The 6,541-nt window shown below is 35.7% G+C and overlaps 1 pseudogene across 1 annotated transcript; it reads left to right on the top strand.

The window, feature by feature from the left end:
* Positions 1-882: 882 nt before the first annotated feature.
* On the top strand, positions 883-2,630 carry LOC143598332 (putative F-box protein PP2-B12 pseudogene; annotated as a pseudogene). Its single transcript, XR_013147096.1, has 3 exons — positions 883-1,202; positions 1,922-2,040; positions 2,111-2,630. The product of XR_013147096.1 is annotated as a putative F-box protein PP2-B12 pseudogene (transcript).
* Positions 2,631-6,541: the final 3,911 nt, after the last annotated feature.

Raw genomic sequence — 6,541 nt, 5'->3', positions numbered from 1 at the left:
CAAGATCGTTGAAGATTTGAAAATAAAAAAGCAAAATGATACAAAAATGGGTACTGTACCGAAATACCCCTACCAATACTTGTACCAGTACCATATCGAAAAAATTGGTACGAGTATTGGTCTGTGTTATTATTGATTTTTGATACAAGTAGAATCAGGTATAGGTATAAATACGGATACAGGTACTGTCCCATATTTATCCCTAGTAAGAAGTGGCATAGCTCGCATGGTTAGCCAGTCTATTTTCAAGTTGAAGTCCTCAAGTTCAAAGTTTGAATTCCATCCATCACATTTTTTTCCTTTGATTCACATCAAAATGTCTTTTTTAAATATTTTTTATATTAACTGGTATCCATATATTAGTCACACTCTTTTCCTTTCTTTCACCGATCAGTCACACTTTTATCCTTTGATTCACATCAAAATGTCTTTTTTTATATTAGTTGGTGTCTATATATTATTATTTATTTATATTAGTTGGTGGTCATACATTAATATATTATACTATATATTATTACTGTTACATATTTTATATTTAGTGTTTTTTTAGACCATGGCTCATAATTAAATCAAAACTCAACTAAAATATGTATAGTAGAAGCAAATTTAGTTGGGCATAATTTAAAGAATAAAATGTATTTGTATTTTAGCTTAAATCAATTTTATATTTTGAGGCTCATTTTTATTATTTGCACATGTCACAAGGTCTCCTGGCATTCACATAAACGAAACGATATGGCCATGCATGTTTATATATATAATAATTTTGTGAGAAAAATAAATATCTAGATCACCCAATCACCTGACAACTACTTGGCCAGCCATGCAAGAATTAGGCAGAAAAAGGACAAGTTTCATTTTAACAATAATTGATATAAAATGGTCCAACTAAAATCAAACGTATATTTACAAATCTACTTTAACGACCTTGGATCCAGTGTGGACAAATTAAGATGGCAGATTTCTTCAGTGACCTTCCTGAAGGATTTGTGGCGGAAGCATTGGCTCTCACCACTCCACGAGATGCTTCCAGGTTGTCCTCTGTCAATTCTTTCTTTCGGTCTGCGGCCGAGTGGGATACCGTGTGGGGGAGTTTTCTGACCCCGGAGAGGCTGCTGCCCAAGGCGGAGGCGGACGGTTCACTGAAGAAGGTGTATTTACGTCTCTGTGATCACCCTATCATCATTGAAGATGGACACAAGGTGTGTTTGTTTTTCCGATCAGTTTGCTTTTTCCATTCCTCCTATATATATATGACAATATTTAAAGCTGTATTACGGATGTTAATTTCTTATATTAATTAAACTAACCCTTACACTAAATTCCTGGGTTGTGTTTTCGTATATAAACGAGTCGAGCTCATACTTGGCTCAGCTTGTTTACACCCCTGCTTTTATCATATATGTGAACATATATTAATTCTAATTTTGTACGTGAAATGTCTATTTTAACATTTACACAATGGGTTAAGGATATTTATTTTCGGGTCGAACCTATGAACCCTTTTAGCTAAACTGCTTGGGTTTTAAATCAACCCGACAGGTTCACGAATATTTGTTTTATATTATAAATATATTTTTTTTTCAAATGTGTTTTACTTAATAAATTAAGTTGTTTACGTAGCTTATGCCAAAAATTCAAAATTAAAGAGAAATTTGTATTAGTATAATATAATGTTAGCTTTATACTAATTTAAATGTAACTTTATGATATAAATTTGTATTTTTTGTTATAAATATGAAAATTTAAAGTGTTAATATGTGAAAACAAAAAGAAAAAAAAATATCGGGTCAAATGGGTCGTGTTCGGGTTCACGTGTCTTACACGATTTCTGGGTTTGTGTCGGGTTGGACCCGCAAACACGATCCGTTTAACACCCTTAAGCTGTATAGATTTGATCATCTTTAATCTGATTTAATAGAGTTTCTGGTTGGATAAATGCACTGGGAAGAAATGCTACATGTTGGCTGCCAAACAATTGTCAATTGCTTTGGTCAACTCCCCTAATTGTTGGAAATGGGCCTCCATACCAGAATCTAGGTAATCTTTTGCTCTTTTAAACTTAAAAGACCATTTTAATTTATTAATTTGTTCATAGTTTAAATGATAGATTCACAGAAGTGGCTGAACTTATAAGTGTGTGTTCACTTGAAGTCAGTGGGAAAGTCAACACTTCCATCTTATCTCCCAACACAGCTTATGTTGGTCACCTTGTGTTTAAGACAACCGCGGAAGCTTACGGTTTTGAGTACAAACCAGTGGAGGTCTGCATTGGGGACAACTCAAACACAAGAATGGTGTATATGGATCCCGAGGCACAAAATAGACGAAGATTACGACCAAAGAGACGGATAGGAATATTTGGGAGATTAGCGTTTGCAAGCTACAATGAACTACCTCCACCTTGTGAGGACAATTGTCCAAAACAAAGGGAAGATGGGTGGTTTGAGGTTGAGATAAGGGAGTACTATAATAAGGGAGGGGATGGCGCGGAAGAAGTTGAGATGAGTGTAATGGAGGTGAAAAGAGGGAATTGGAAGAGTGGGCTGATAATTCAAGGGATCGAGTTTAGGCCGAAAAACGGTTTATAAGTTTGTATATATCGCTTTGTAGTAACGACTTTTTAGTTTATATCTTCATTATAATCTTGTTGGGGAATTGGCTTTGAAATTTATCATTGGCAGTTTGATGGTGGCATATTTTATGCTACAACTGCTGCAAGTAGTTAACTTATGGTCTAGTTATTTTAACAAGGTTTAAATGTTTAATTGAGTTGAATGATTTAAGCATATATATTAACTAGAACTGGGATGCTCAAATGGGTCATTGAAGTTACATTATGAAGATTCCCATGTTCCTGTTATAATGTTGTGGTTATGAGCAGCTGTTGCTTTGTTAATGGTTTTTGGTGATCAATATTTGGACTTTGGTCAATGGTAGTCAAACTTAAGCAACAATCAAAGGGATACATAAGGCTAAGGGTAGTGGGGTTTGGTTGAGCCCCTAGTGATCTAATATATTTGCGCCATGCAGGCGTTGATGTGGCACAGGATCAAGCCCCTCAACCAAGCCCCAGAGGGTGTAGTGGTCCAGGTGATCTGGGGCTTGATTGATCTTTTTTATTTATTATTTATTTTTTGTTATACACACAAATATAAATTAAAATACTTCATTAAAAGATAAATAAAAAGGAAAATACAAAAGGAAAATAAAAGGAAAAATAAAAAAGGAAAATAAAAAAATACTTATAAATAGCGTTTTTATTTTTGTGTTGCCAATTCCTTTCAAAGACGTTCTTTTTCTTCCTCCATTAGCGCTTGGTCGTATGGCGGTAGGTGGCTAAAGTCTTTGGCTAGAAAAGCCAAACTCTTGAAACGGTTTCTTTTGTGTCGAGCTTCACCAATCGAGAGGAGGCCACTTGACAATTCCTTAATTTCTTTTTATAGTCGCCATCAACAACAGTTTTTTTCCCACGATCCCTACCCGGAGGGCGGCTACAACCTTGGTCTTTCAAATGACCTTCGGACAAGTTTAGGTCGAAGTCAATTTGATTATCTGACTCGCTCGAAGAGAAGTATGTGCCGGACGCACTAGTTTTTGTACGTTTTGCCCCATCGCCCACGTCCTCCACACATAGTTCAATCCATTTCGAGCACTTTCTTAACACCTCCCACAAGTAGCCCTTGTCAAACGTCTTCACCACCTCGTGCCTCCTCAGCACCTCTTGTTTCCATTCTTCACATGTGAATTGGTAAACCGCGAGATCGTCGGACCCACTCGGCCGCATTCGGTTAGCATTGAGGTTATCTATGTTGGAAAACAATCCTACATATTTACGAGTATCAGTCCACCGACCCGATATCATAATATCGGTACGAGCCCTACTCCCCACTTGATCATAAAAACATTCCCGAACCTTGGCCCAAAAAACTCTAGCTTTTTGAAAGTCGGCTACAAAATAAATAATAAAAAATGTAATAAGTACACACAAAACTTAACAGATATATTATTCCATAAAATTCACGAAATAATTTACCCGCGTTCCGATCTTGGGATATTTCAATCCAAGCTTTCGCCAACGCAAGTTTCTCTTCTTTAGACCATGGAGTAGATTTCCGCTTCTCCGGTGCCGAAGGACCATCCGTTTCGCCGGTTTTCTTCCTCTTTTTTTGTGGGATCGTTTTGCCGGCTTCTCCGGTGCCGGCTCCGGTTGTGTTTCCGGGACCGAAAAACCGGGCTGTGACATCTCAATGAACTCTTGAAACGATTCGCCGTCCATGTAGTTCAATCCCTCAGAAAATTAAGTGTCGTTGATGTTAATATTACCATAACCCCAACCCGACATAGTTTAGTAAGCTCTTTAAGGCGAATAATATTGTTCTGTTCCAGTCCGAGTTTTCTAAAATAATATTATTCGCCTTAAAAAGCTTACTAAATGACTGAAAGTTAACAAATACAATAAATGTGTGTCTGGAAATTAACAATAATAACACACCACTGGAACAACATTTTGCAAAGTATTAATTTCATATAAAATAATGGTTAAACAAGATAGTGGATTGACCTGTTTAACTAAACAGGTTAAACAGGTCGACCTCTTTTAACTAAGCATGTTAAACAGGTCAACCCTGACACGATCCTTTTAAATAGGCTAGATATGTCAACTCCATAAATAATTATTTTTGGGTCGTGTCGTAAATTGCCAACCCTAGGTTTTAGGCAAAACTACACCTTGGGCCCAATCAACTCGTTTGACTTGGTTTGATTTTTAGCTAATCTTTTTTTACGTGTATGATATGTTTGAGATGCAAATTAATTAATTTGAAATGACTTGTTCATAAGAAAATAGGTCAAAATGATCACCTCCAACACACAAGATCCCTTTGTTTGAGATACAAATTAATCCGAATAGACCCATTCTGATTTTCCTAATTTATATGAAAGTTGAATTCCATTCGCACTCCAATAACATCAAATTATAGTCACCCAATTTGATGTTATTGAAGTGGGAATATAATTCAGCTAATATGATAAACCCGTTATATTTATAAAGATTAGAATGTACGTTTAAACAAAAATCATGGGCACAGATCAAAACGATCTTGTGTATTAGAGGTGGCCCATTTTGGCCCGTATTGGCTTGACCTATATTTTACCTCCCGTAACAAAAATTTTAGGATCCACCAATTAGCCATTTGATGATTTGAATGTTTACTAGTTTATATGATAAGTTTGTGCTTTAATTTACACTAGCAAAAGTGCTCGCGTGTTGCTGCGAGTTCGTGCAAGCTATCGCCTACTGTTGGTTTGCAGTGTTTAGTATGGTGTAATGGGTTATTCATGCGAGCGAGCTACCGCATGTGATTATGGTTTGTTGGATGTCTTATTTTTTCTTCTTTTATTGGGGGGTGGGGGTGTTCACACAAAGATGTTAGCGTATGCATATATAGTGGCCCGAAAACTATAGTGGCATAAGTGTGGTTCAATACGGTAACAATTAGGGGTGTGCATGCAGGGTCAGTTTTGGACAGTTTTGGGCCAAACCCATAACCATAACTAATATGTCGGTTAATGGAAAATCATATCCATAACTGATCCGTTAAGGCGGTTTCAGTTTACCTGTTTTGACGGTTATAGCTCATCGGTTATGGGCCGGTTAACAATAACCAAAACAATGCGACCACGCCCAAGTTTGGTACCAAATATTAGAAAAAAATGACATAATCCAACCAAATATAAAATTCATGCAATTAATACCAAATATTAAAAAAAAACTGGCATTATATAACTCAACAATGAAATAAAATTAATTCGGTAATAAATGTTGCACCGAAAAACATCAAATGGTATATCCAACAATATGTTTTGTGGAAGTTAAAAGGGTCGGATCGGTTATGGTGGGTTCTGAATTATCTTTAACCCAAGCCGGTCCATATTTGACGGTTTTTCAAAATTCATTAAACCTATCCATTGGTTTTTGTCGATTATTGGATAAAGTCAGTTACAGTTATGCTTTAGTTAACGGTTATACCGATTAAGTTGTTCACCCTTAAAAAACAATTTTATCAATAGTTAGAATCTTTTATTAGCTTTATAATAATTTTTAATGTACGTGTTACTTTAAAATTTCCCAAACCAATTTTATGTCTAGATCACACATTAGTATATGAATAATGTGTTATTTTGCGTGTCACTTATACGGTGTAAGCAATTAATACATTTTGTCCTCACGATATCAATTTGTCCTTCAACCTTTTCATTTAACAAAAATTACTTGTCATTCCAAAAACATTAGAAGGATTCTATTAAGTTTAAGCCAAAGAATGAAAACTTCTTCTGACGCTAAATAATACACTTTTTGTTTATCAAAAGCGGCGGGGGCACATTGGAGATTTAGTCGATAGTGGGTTGGTTCGTTATGGCACTGGAAGTTAGCAGGGACTAAACGTGATTTCAACTGCATGGGTTTGTAACAATGAAAGAAAAGAGTAAAAAGACATAAAATAGATTAGTATGAATAATGTGTTATTTATGATTCCAA

Source organism: Bidens hawaiensis, unplaced genomic scaffold (genome assembly GCF_021521415.1).
Source record: "Bidens hawaiensis isolate Kalapana, Puna unplaced genomic scaffold, B.hawaiensis_p1.1 tig00049953_1, whole genome shotgun sequence".
NCBI classification, from domain to species: Eukaryota; Viridiplantae; Streptophyta; class Magnoliopsida; order Asterales; family Asteraceae; genus Bidens; species Bidens hawaiensis.
The sequence above is the reverse complement of the archived record's forward strand: the minus strand, read 5'-3'. Positions and strand labels throughout refer to the sequence as shown.